This window comes from Pezoporus occidentalis, unplaced genomic scaffold (genome assembly GCF_034315485.1).
Source record: "Pezoporus occidentalis ecotype Australia unplaced genomic scaffold, CSIRO_AGI_Poc_V1 ctg79, whole genome shotgun sequence".
Classification (NCBI taxonomy): domain Eukaryota; kingdom Metazoa; phylum Chordata; class Aves; order Psittaciformes; family Psittacidae; genus Pezoporus; species Pezoporus occidentalis.
In genome coordinates, this window is record NW_026916147.1 from 2,868,777 (window position 1) to 2,881,767 (window position 12,991).

General features: G+C 39.1%; 1 protein-coding gene across 16 annotated transcripts in view; it reads left to right on the top strand.

The window, feature by feature from the left end:
* SLC10A7 (solute carrier family 10 member 7) overlaps nucleotides 1-12,991 on the top strand; it is a 164,636-nt gene that overhangs the window by 97,247 nt on the left and 54,398 nt on the right. The gene's annotated exons all lie outside the window — the stretch shown is intronic.

Consider the following 12,991-nt stretch of genomic DNA (forward strand, 5'->3'; position numbering starts at 1 on the left):
AGTGTAAAGCAGGAACATCACAGAAGTGAAATATCAATTTTCATTTGTTTGCCTGTAGCTATATATGAGTGGTGCCTACTGACTCCAGTGAGAGCCCTGAAGAGTAATGCCAGAGTTGGATTTGTCCTTTAATCTTTTACCTCTGTGTCCTAGGTTCAGCAATAGCAGTCATGTTTCTCCTTCTTGGTAGCTGGTGCAGTGCAGTGTTTTGACTTTTAGCCTGGGTACAGAACTGATAGTGATGTTTTGGTTTGGCCAAGGACTTTGTGAGCCTCATGCTCTGCCAGGGAGGAGGGGAAGCCGGGATGAAGCAGAGACAGGACACCTGACCCAAACTGACCAAAGAGGTATTCCATACCACAGCACATCATGCCCAGGAGGTAACTGGGAGTTAGCCGGAAGGGCTGGGAGACTGCGGGGTTGGAGGAGGTATTGGTCAGAGCTTGGTCGGGCTGGGGGGTGCGAGTTATCGGTCGGCTGGTGGTGAGGTGTTGTATTCTCTTCCCTTGTTATTTCCTTTATCATTGTTATTATTGGTGGTAGCAGTAGTGATCTGTGTTATACCTTAGTTACTAAACTGTTCTTATCTCAACCCGTGGGAGTTGCATTCTTTTCAATTCTCCTCTCTGTCCCTCCGGGAGTAGGGGGAGGGAAAGAAGGGGGGAAGTGAGTGAATGAGCCCTCTGCCTGGTTTTAAACCGTGACACTCTGTTTGTGAATGACATTCAAAATTAGCTGAACAGTTAAATAATTTTGTGAAGTGTTGGCTCTTCCAGGGACAATTTAAATCTTTTTGCTGGCTTATGGACAGTACTGCTGGTCTGATAAAAGTAAGTTGTTTTGCTGTCAAGATTTCAAGCATACTTCTTGATACACTGAGACTTTCTGCAGATACAGTATGTGAGATAATGAGTCTTAGTTCAGGAATGCAGTTGCCATTTTAAGTAAGCATTACTAACTTTCTGCATGCTCTGCAAAGTCATGGTAGGTAAAACTTTTTAAAGTACCTAGTCTGATTTCAATGGGAGTTTCATTCCTAAGCACCTTATTATCATATTTATTTATTTATTTATTTTAAATGCCTCTAGACACCTCTGTCTGTCCCTAGTGAAATAAGTAGCTTTAAAATATCCAGTCAGTGGGAGTTCTGCATCTAAGGCACTTGATCTTTGATAATCTAAGGAGCTAGGTGTGGTCATGAGGAATATCATTTCACTTCATTTTGAAGTGCTTGAATATGTGGTAGGTGTTCAGAGGTATTCCTTCACTTGCTCTTGCTTCCAACTGCTGATGGATAATTTTTTTTTATTGGTTCTGTAATGTAAAAACAGGTTCTAGAAAATGAAATCCATCCTTTGGTAAATGACCTGATAAGGCAAGTGTTCATCACTATGTGTAGAAAGCAAATGCAGAGGTGCTTTTCTCAGTGAAGATGCAGCAGCTCTGGGCATGCAGAATCAAGAAATATTAGGCACCTCTGTCATTTTACTAAAATCCTATTTGGTAGCTACAGACTTTCTCACACTTAGATTATGAGATTTTATTGAATACATCTTCAGAAACTCTATTCTACTCTGGTAGCGCTGTAGGCACTTCAACAGTTATGTCTCTACCCTTTGATTGTCTTTGCTAATTTTATTTCTTGTTTTTTCTTGAGACTTTTCTTGTGCTGTGATGTTTAGAAAATGCACAAGTGCTAGGCAATTAGGCCATATTTGCTGAATATCTATGCATGCATCTACACTGCATACTACTACTCAAGTTGCAGCCAAACACAAAACTTCATAGCCAACTCTGTACCTAGGTCTTGCAGATTCAGTGCTTCTGCATGTGTTACACTAGCTAGGCTCATCTTTCCTCGTGTCTTAGCTGGTAGTTCCTTCTGACCCAAGTAAAATAGATGAATACAAACCAGTACTGAAATCTTCATAACTTCAACTGGATGATCTGAAAGGTCTTTTCCACTTAATTGCTTCTGTGATAATAGGGGTCTTCTGTATATTGTGTGGAGAAGCATCTAACTTCAGCACCCAAGTTAGATTTCTGATGGAGTTTAAAACAAAGCTCTCTTAACCATATGTGAAAGTTATATGTGTTAAGGGGTCAAATATCCTTCCCTGCTAATGCTGTGTTTAACAGAGTAGGTTCTACCGTAATATGAATTGTTAATAATTTATCTTGCACATCTATTATTAGAGTTGCAGAAATAGGCTCTAATTAATTTGTGTTTTTTCCATAGTTCAAGCAGCTTTTCAGATTTTTTTGCATTCTTAATTTCTCAGCACAGTTGTGTTTCATAGTTATTTCCTGAAAATTATTTCCCTCTTTTTGTTTGAGAGGAAAAAACATTAGCCTTGGTAACTGCAATAAACGTGTTTGTATAGCGAAGGGTAAAACTTCTGTCAAATGGGGTTTACGTCATTAGCTGTCAGGGCTGCAGAAGATGAGTAGTTAAGTGAGTAAGTAATGTGTAACATTATCGTTGATGGAACATTTCGTACTATTAAGCCTTCAAACTCTTATTCAGCTGTCAACACATGGGTACTTTCTAGAGCCAAATTCTCTCATGCTGTGCACTGCCTGCAGCTTGCCTGAAGCTCAACTTTGACTTAAAGTGTTGATTTCGCTTCTTTTAGCCTTGTTCTCATTTAGTGTTAAAACCTGCTTAGAGTCTGCCTTTTATTCTGTAAAGTACACATGCATGTATCATTCCTCGCACACTTCTGATGTGAAGTTAAGGGGCTCAAAAGATATGCTAGTAATCTTAATGAATAATTGATTAGAAAGGAGTCTGGTGGTGTTAATTGTGAGGTACAGCTGAGTGAATGCCAAAACAAAAGCTCTTCTAAATGTTTCCAAAAACCTTGTAAAGTCTTTAGCATTGAGCAACAGGGTCAGTGCACTGAAGTGGAATTTAAAGGAGGTTTTTCAGTGTAATGGATTTTGACTTCCCTTTGTCATGTGCCTCAGTGCATCATTGATTGAGCACTCATTTGTTAAATCAGCTGTATTTTTTGCCATTTGTCAGAGCATAGACACTTACTACAGCCTTTTTCCATTTAAACATGGGTTTCTTGTCTTAATAAATCACAAGTGTAAATTAGTTTTTATCTAAGGTGATCAGCCTTTCAAGCAGAAAGGCATGTGAGGATGGTCACAAGGAAACACTGAGCTTTTATTTTCTTAACTATTAGAAGAAAAGGGAAAGATCAGGGATATGTTTTAGCTGAAACATCGATAATTCATGTCTTTAAATCCGGCTTCAAGCAAAATTCTCAGAAATGATTTTATTTGGAAAGCCCTAAATGGTGTGCATTGAAAGAGTAGTTCAAGGTAAGCAGTGTTCAGTCATTTCTTTAAGAAATGAGCAAAGGAAACCTGAGGGTTAAGGAACAAGCAGCTTACTGTACGTTTGCAGCAATGAGAGATGCTCTGTGATTAGTGGAAAGGCTAATTACTTGGAGTATGCAGGAACACTGTAGGTGCCATGCATACCTGATTAGAGTTCTGACAGCAAGGCAGAAGAAAGAAGACCTTGAGAATGTGCCAAAAATATCCCTTTATGTAAGCAGATACTATTACCCTTGGAAGAGAATAGTCACTTATTCCGAACTGTTATTGTTGCTAGAAGTAAGTATTCTACGGATGGGCCATCAGCTTCTGAGAAATGTACATGCATGGTATTTAATACAGCAATTATGACACAGTTTATCAAATGTGGAAATGTTCATCTTGATGCTGTGTGCTGGCTGGATAAATGACCAAATCAGATTTATTTGCCAACTGTCACTGCAGTTCAGGGTCTAAGCCAAGTAAGCAGTAGTTGTGAGGGACTGGACAGGCTAATGTTTGCGGTTGTTTTAATGTTGATACTAGCATTGACATTAAAAGGTGGTTTTTGGTCTTATCAAGTAAGAATTCTTCAAAAAACATATCTGTGACAAAAAAATGCAGAGAGCTTCAGTGTCCTGCTGGGTATAGGCTTAAATGTTAAATACACTTGTAAGTCAGCTCCTTGGAGGATTATACTTTTAATCTTTTTGGAGATTTTGAAGAAGGGAAAAGAAGAAAAAAAGAGATGAACAGAAAAGAAAGAGCCTTGAAACGACTGGGGAAGAGAAAAGCCAGTCATGTTGAAAGAAGAAGATAAAGCTTTTCAACAGCATAAAGTTTTAGCTGTATAACTGCCTAGATATCATTAGAGTGAAGAAGGTGTCTTCTTCTCTGACTCCACCTCTCTTTTGAAATACACCTTTCTGCAAGGTGCCTTCTGTTTCTGGGAGGAGCTGTCAATGCTCAGTGCCTTCAGGCTTGGGTCTATAATGTGCAGCAACGTAAATTTACTCCAAAGTGTCTGGTGAGTAGAATGACAGTGCGTTTTCTTGTACCAGGGTGAATCATGATAATTGTGGGCATGACTTGATAAATATGTTTTGTTTTGCTGGCAAGTACACTGCAGTGATACCTGCTAACATTGCAAAGGCTGTTCTTCTTCCCCCTTCCATCAGAGCCCCCTGCTCCTAGACCCACTCTACAGGTAGCTTGCAACTTAAGCAGCTGCGTTCACTTTTGATACTGTCAGGCGCTTGGGGACAGTTTCCTTTCTTCTCTCTCTGGCTCCCTAGGCTCTATCAAAAGTGTGAATCTGAAACCAAACAACATAAAGCTTCAGTCCACATCTTTGCTCAGCCTTTACATGTACATTTTCCTGTTTTGAGTTCTTTTAAACTGCAGCTATCAGAAAGAATAAAATAGTGCATCACCTAGTAGAGTACTGAAGTGATCATCCAAGCAATTTTCTTCTCCCTGAAGCCAGACAGCCAAAGCTTTTTATTACTGACTGACTGAACTTCCTGTGTCTGTCTGTCTAGGTTGCTAGGCCACCTCGTTGTCATGATTTGTGATGTTAGAGGCTTTTGATTGTAGTCAAACCAGGAATGCTAATTTAAAGATAATATTTACATTAAAAAAAAACCTTTTACCTAAGTAAGCAGTCATGTGGGGTTTGTTTTTTTTTCTTTTTTTTTTTTTGTTGCGTGCATGTAAAGCTGTAGTAAGCATCTGGCAAACTGATCCTGGAAGTCTTTAGTTCCTGTATCTTCTCAGTAATACAGTGGTTAAAAAAGCCTTTTAAAGTCTTTAGATAGGTTGCAGTACCAATATTGGGAACCACCATCCCAAGTTATTGTTACTGCTAGCCTACAGGATGGTTATTTCTGCTCTGTGTATGCACTAGACTGATGCCCTTTGTGTCTGATCCAGAAATAAGAGGGATGATGGCATTTTTGCCTTTCATAATAGGGCCTTGGTTTGCCCACTGCAGTGTTATGCGACCTGCATTATGTGTATTTGCATTGCCCATAATTGCTTTATAGGTAAAAGAGTTATGTGTAATTGTAAATAATCAAGGCGGTTATTTTTTCACTCTATCACCTGTGTGAGAGTATGCAGCAAAACGTCAGAGAAAAAAAAAAGGGTCTTGAGTCTTTTTCACTTGAAAATCACACTTAGAATAAAAAAGTAAACTGATAGGTAAGGATCCCTTCTCTATTAAAACACACTTTTGATAACTAGGCAGCTAGGAGCTGTTGTATTTCTCATTTGTAAGGTATCTTCTGCAGAATACAAGCAGAATCTGTATTTAACACCAAGGTAAGGCTATTTAACCCTTCCATGCTGTGTGTATTAAAAGTGGCCTGTGATAGGTAACAACTATTACTTATTAACAGCTAATACTGGAATGGATGATGGGTTGGTGTCCTGGGTTCAAAATGGTTACGTCTAGTAGATTGCAGTGGTGTATAATGCTAATTATTATGTTATGTATCATTGATTTCTGTTAGATCAATCAGGTAAACAATGCATTTGAGAACTACTTCGAAAATCAGGTCAGTTAATCTCAGGGTGGGTTAAATCTTGCTGCTCTCTCTGCAATTCCCATTTTCAGGGTGGAGATAGCAGGTGACTTATTCTACAACTTCTGTGGAAAAGTCCTGTCTGCCACCCACCAGGTGAAACAGTGCATGAAAAGTGTTAGATATACAAAACAGACAACAACCCTTGTTGGTTACAAAATCCTAGAAATTCTCAGTAAAAACTAAGGGCCTTAGGGGTATGTTTTGGCCCTTCAGCTAACAAGTTTCTGTGAACACGTGCGGTGTGTCATTTAACTGACTAATTACATTTTTAAAAGGCATGTATTCTACTCGTAGAATGAGATTTATTCTGGACACAGAGGACTGGGGCTTTTGGAAATTTAAGTACACAATGGTCTAATCCCATATTGTGAACTTCCAGCCTTGCAGTGGTTCTTTGGGGAGATCTGCGGCAAAGCCTTAGGAGTCAGAAAGGAGACACCTAGGAAGCTGGGATTCCGTGAGGACAGAGTAGACTGAAGGCTCTTGCCCTGAAAGGGGGAGGGTAGAAATCTTCCGCAACATCTTTTAGTTGTTCCCTTATTTTATCTCCTGTAAAGTAGGAAACACCTTCCAAGTTAACACTGTCTTGCCATTTGAGCTATTGGGAGCTCAAATTAAAAAAAGCCTTTCTTGTGGGGGCTGTGAGGGAATTACTTTCTCTTCATTTAGTTCCAGTCTCCCATGCCAGCTCCTTCCCTGCCTAGGCAGTTTCTGCTAGACTAGGACTGTTTTGTTTTCAGAAACAATTTCCCCCCTCTGGAAATATTCTGTTATGTTACTGAATCAAAGATCCACATTTCAGGGCAGATGATTTAAATGCAAAACCAGTATTCACACCAGACAGGGGGAAAGCAGGCTGCTTCTGACAGCAAGCTGAAGCAGCATAACCCATGGAGGAAATTGAAGTACAAAGCCAAATTTTGTTTGCTGCCCCCCTCCTTACGTTTCTTTTCCCATTTATTTATTTATTTATTTGTATGAAAGTACTTAGTTCCTTAGGTTGTCTCTGCCTGGGTTTTTACCTTTCTACAACTTACCTGCTCTGGTACTCCCAGAGAGTGCCGACATTGCCATTCCCAGGTAAGCCATGATGTACTGTCTTTGTCAGAGGACACTCCTCAAAAAGCTCACTGCAACAGACATGGGGTTCAGTGCTTGTTGCCATGTGCAACCTCATAGCAGTACCCTGCCTCTCATTGTTTTTGGGTGATGTGGGCATTGCTGGTCAGCCTGAGAACCTTCCTAGGTGGCACTTCTGTCTCCTGGCAAGGATAGATGTGAGCCAGACAGTGTGGCCTTGTGGAGGTGAATTTCAGGGAGGTGAATTTTCCTTGGACCTGCCAGCTCAAAATCAGTGCAGACAGAGTGCTTTTGATGTGACAGCACTGTAGATTCAACCAGTTTCCTGCATGCTTCAAAGCGGATGTCAGCTGCTTCAGCAGGTGGAATGGGTGATTTAGGATGCTGTGCTGAGGGATAGGCTGCTATAAGCAATACCTTCGCCCAGTAGGTCATCTGTGACTTGTGCGAGAGCATGCAATTTAACAAATGCACCATTCTTTTGTCTTGAATACAAGATCTGCATCTGTATCTAGTGAATAACATATAAAAAATGAATATCTTTGAAGCGGGTGGTTTAAAAAAAAAAAAACAAAACCAAAAATATTCCATGACTCGTATGGCATTGATAACAAAGGCAGGGGCTTTGGCCCATTCTGCTGCATATAAACAAACCCCTGTTGCAGATGTGCATATTGAGCACATAAAAATGTGCTGTCTACTCTATGGGGGATATCCCAAACAAAACAGAAGTTTCATACTGTCAACCCTATGTTTAGACAGGCTGGGAGATGGGTGGCTGAGCACTTGCAAAACCACAAAAGCAGGTCAGTAGGAGAAAAGAAGCAGTTTTTACTGATTGTATAGAATTAATAATAATCAGTCTAGTCATGCTGAAGTACCTGTGGGGTTAGAATTGAGAAACAACTTTTCTGCTGTAAAATAATTTGGTTAAGTCTTTAAACAGAATAAAGTTTATTTTGTAAGTAACTTATCTTTGTTTAACCAGTTAATTTATATCACATTTCTGTGGTTTTGGGGGTTTTTTGGTGGTTTGTTTTTTTGTTTTTTTTTTTAACCTTAGTGTACTATAGTGTGTACTTGTAATTTTTGAGGCAGTTATTTTATTATCTGCCACAGAAAGGTGGTTTATGGTCCTTTTTCCTTATTCACAGTCACTAATAACCTATTCAGCCCATGAACGATCAGCGATTTATGCACAGTTCAGTTCAGCTGAATACTATAATATACCATTCTAATCATTAAAAACAGTTATCACAAGATAACATTAGGTCAGAGTACAAAGTAGGCTGTTTAAATCGTGTTATTGATTGCTGCTTTGTGAAGATTTTCCTCAGTTATGTTTAAACCATGTGCTTTTATTTGCTACTGACTTGTAGAAAAGATGGCCTGGCAACATGTTGTCAATTGAGATGTCTTGGTTTTGATGCCCAGTTCAAAGTAGGTACTTGGAGAGTTTCATTTTGTTTACAAATTATCTGGTTCCAGGCTTTTTGAAGGCAAGACTGCCTCTTCAGTTATATCTTCCAAAGTGGAGAATATTTACTTATTTACTACAGAAGCTACTACGGAAGTTAATGCTTTTATTGATTAATTTTACAACTGTAGGACTTACTCTGGAATTTAGGCAGGTGTAGGGAGCAAGGAAGGTTCGAGTTTACAACTGGCTTTTCAATCAGTTTGGTTTGTGTGTGTCCTGTAGACATTTTGTAGTCTGCCACCCACCCTCCCTGGGGGGGTGGATTGGTGGTATACCAGCTGGTGTGTTCTGTTTGTAAAATGTGTGATAATCACTTCTGTAAGACTGCCGTCCTAATGTCTGTAGAAATGTATTCAGGAACACTGAGAAGAATGGATACAAGAGCCATCTCTTTTTATTAAACATTGTCTAATTCATTCATTAGGATCTGCATATTTTTTAATAATGCCGTTGCATCCATTGACTCTGTGTGTATGTATTTGCATTCATTAAGTTTCTTCTTCAAGAACAATTTTGAAACTAAATTTACTGGATTCCTGGGAAAAAAAAACAAACAAACCAAACAACAAAACAAAACAATTTTTTTCTTCCCTCTATTTAAACCATGGTATTTGACTCCTCTTGAGTATGTATTCATTATCTTAAAATAGAAACAACCTGCCCTCCCTGTGCTCAGAATCAACATTACTGTTGAATTCCCAGGCCTAGGAGAATAGTGGTTGCATTACAAGCAAATAATTTTCCAGTCTGTATGGTGGAAGAAACTGTCAATTAGTATGAAAAGGGTTAATTGTTACCACTTTTTAAATACCCCTTTGTTTTGTCTATACTGTGTTTGCAAAAGAAGACACAATCAAAAGGCAAACCTGTGTTTTTGTTCCTTTTCAAAAATCCCTGACAAGCCCATGACACAGGCTACTGCTGTAGCTGTACATTTCTATTCATTATTGATGACTTGGGGCCAGGCAGGCAGCACAGAACACAGGCAGTATAGATTACCATGTTGGGGGCTGGGTTTTGGGGGGTTTGTGTATACACGTGTGCACGCACACACATATGTGTGCATTTTGGCTGGGTTTGGCTTTGAATTCCTCAGTTCTGAGAGGAAATCATATCTGGGAATAATAGTGGAAACAGATTGAATGAAATTTCTGATATGTTTTAGTAAAACAATTCAGGGCATTAAGACTAAAGGAAAAAATGAATGTATGAGTGAGCTCACTCTCAAACTAGTTATTGATAGCTTAACTTTCCAGCAGACTTGGAAATGAGCCTGAAGGGTCCTGAGCATCTTTTGCCCTGGGGGATTTTGGAGGGCATGCCTTACCATACAGAGTGTAGTTAGCACCTTGGCTGATGAGACATTTTCCTGACACCACCGTTGTAAGCTGTCTAATTTATCTGTAACAATAGTTATAGAATAAGCATGCAGTTGATTTGTTGGAGGGTGCAGGGGAGAGGGAGAAGGGGGTTGGGTGGTATCTCATTTCATGGACACCACAGACCAAACCAACAGTTTGGGTGAGTGTGAGAATTATGCCAGCACTTTAGTGGGACATTTTAAGTCGTATTTCTGAATAGCAGGTCACCAAGAGACCCTTACAATGCTAAGAAAGTGTTTTACTCCTACAGATTCATAATTAATTCTTACAGGTTTTTATTGCCACAACACTCCTGCCCATTATATAAAGTTTTTATTTTCCTCCATATGTCAAGGAAGGGTTGTACAGTGTTTTGTACTTGCACTGTTTGAGGTTCTTGACTTGAAGAAAAAGGAGGATGATAGTGGTTTATTCAAACATAGTATTTACATTAAAAAAAATGGAATGTGCTTTGGTTCATATATTGATTTTTTTTTTTTTTTTATACAGAAACTGTTACACTTAAATAGTTTCAAGTTACAATGAAAGCCATAGAAAGACATGAGTAGAATCAATTTTGATAACTGTGGTATTTTTCTGTGGTATTTGTCCTAGCTTTGATATCAGATTTGTGTAATTTTTCAAATAAGTTTCTGTTTTCTTCCATGCAACAGATTATCATGGCAGGAAAAGTTCATTCACAGTTTTTTAATTCAAAGCTTACTGTGTTAAAATATATATATTTTTTAAACCTTTCAATGGAATAAAATACTGACTGCTAGAGGATGATCGGGTCCAGTTTATAAGGAAGCACAGAGGAGGTTTTAAGGGTGTTTTGTCTTCAGACATCACTGTTTCAGTTGTGCTTTACATGTAGAACCCTTTAAAGTAAGACTGGTGTAGAGCATAAAAACTGTTTTCTCTTGTTTTGGGAAGGAGAGGTGAGAAGCTATTCCAGTGGAAGAGGGGCGCTTAGCTGTTCCAAAAAGCAGTGTCAGTTGAAGCAGAATGTTTGCTTGGTGTATTCCTTCCATACCTGTGGTTCTGGTTTCTCTTGCTGTGACTCAGTACTCTTAAATGTGTTGAAAATACGGGAACAACTATGTGGCTAATTTATTTTAACAGTAGAACTTAGATTTTAGGAGGCTTTTTCCCCTGGAAGGTCCCACAGCACCATCTAGTGTGCCATCCTTTTGTACTGCCAGATGGTTTTATGACAGCAGAGGTGCTGAGGCTGGCACGATTTCCTAGTAAGTCGTCTTAGTAATTAAAATTAGCATTTTCTAGTTATTCGACATAGATCCAAATGCAGGAGAAATTTAAATCCTTTTTAACTTTCTTCTGCAAGAAAGGAGACTTAAAAATTAGGTGGAAAAATAATTTCTAAAATATGTATGTTACTGCATTTCCGTTTTTTTTACATATAAAACAAAGGAGGAATTGTGGTGCATCCTTTACACTGTACTAACATACCTTGCACTAAAGATACACCCCAAAGCTGCAAGTTTATTATATCCTTATTAAACGTTAAATTCTTTATTGAGAAAGGGCCATCCTTACACCTACAGACGCCCTAATCCTACAAATTGTGCCTTTCCTCCTCAGTCCCACTGAGGTCATGGTATATGGTGTGGGAGCCTGCCTGCATTGTAGAAATGGCAGGATTGTGTCAAAGTGATTTTTGCAAAGACGGGGATTGCTCTGAAAAACGAAAGGGTGTAAATGATTGAGAAGTTCTTTTCTCCCTTTTATGCTGCCTCTAGGGAGGGCCTACCTAATAGCAGTTTATAAATTCAGTTCTTATGCTGACATACAGAATAATAGAGATCTTGTTCTCTGCTGACACCACATGAGAAATAAATTTGAATAGGAAGAGACAATGGTTTAATGAGCTGGAATTAGGAAAAGTATTGTGCACATGAGGAAGTTTTTAAAGATTCTCATTGAGGAGAGTGTTAAGGGAGAGGAAGGATGTTTTGAAGCAGGAATTATGGTCAGCAAAAGCAGCTGAAGAGGAAATTGGAAACAGTTAGAGCTACAGGCTTGCCAGTATCATTGAATGCACTGAGGATGTTAACAAGACAGCTGACTTGAATGTGTTGAACAAGAGAGAGGAAACAAAAAGTTGCAGGAAGGTGTTACAAGTTTTCATGAGGAATACAGTTTGATCCCATTCCAGGGATTTTTCCATCATTTCCCTCTGTCACACACAGTGCTGCAGAGCTGCTGCAGTAGCAGGTGCTTGCAGCACTTGGGAAGTACAGCCAGAAGCGGTTTCCCCAGCAGCAGCCCCCCATCTATTGTAAGAGCTATTCCACACTCTGCCAGACAGTTCCTACTCTCCCATCTAACTGAATTTCATTTAGATGTTCTTAAAATATTGCTAATACAGGCTATGAGTTTTCGGGATATTTGATGAAAGCCCTGATTTTTAACTGTGATTTAGACTTTTGCTGTATTTTGTTCATCATGCCAGATATTATTTCAGTATCACCTGCAAAGTCCCAAGAAGTTTTTATAGTTTCTTTAAAACTTCAGGTGCTTTACTGCTGTGTTCTAAAATGCGCTGTTGCTGCATAAGAACGTTTCTAATGTGTTGAAGATGCCCTCTGCTGGGGAGCCAGGCAAACTGGGTTTGTATGGAGTTTTACCTTCCTGAAATACTCTTTTCATACTTTTGGCTTAACTCTCAATATGATACTGGAACCAGCCTTTAGCTGGTTATCCAGGTATGTGAAAGTCCTGTTTCAGCAGCAGGAGTCCTTCTTTATATGATGTCTAAAATTAAAGTTACTGCACAGTAGTTGGGCATGGGCCTATAAATCAAGTATATATATGTGTATATATATATGCTTTTATTCAAGAGGATGCATAATGTAGTAGTACAGTAATAATCAACATATTACACGGGTGTTGTGATGTGGCATTGTGGATCTGTGACCAGTCTGAGGGGTGAGGGTAGGGGGAAGTCTTGTTACTCCTTCATTTGAATAGACTTGGGAGTTGGCTTTGAGTGCTGTTATGGTCTTTACAATCTCATGTTCTTGAAAGCACTGAACAATAAGCTCTTTGACCTTTAGAAGAGCCCACTTTTTTTCTTTTGTGGTCGTATCAGATCTTTTGAGAACATGCCTTTATCTGTATTTCTGTCA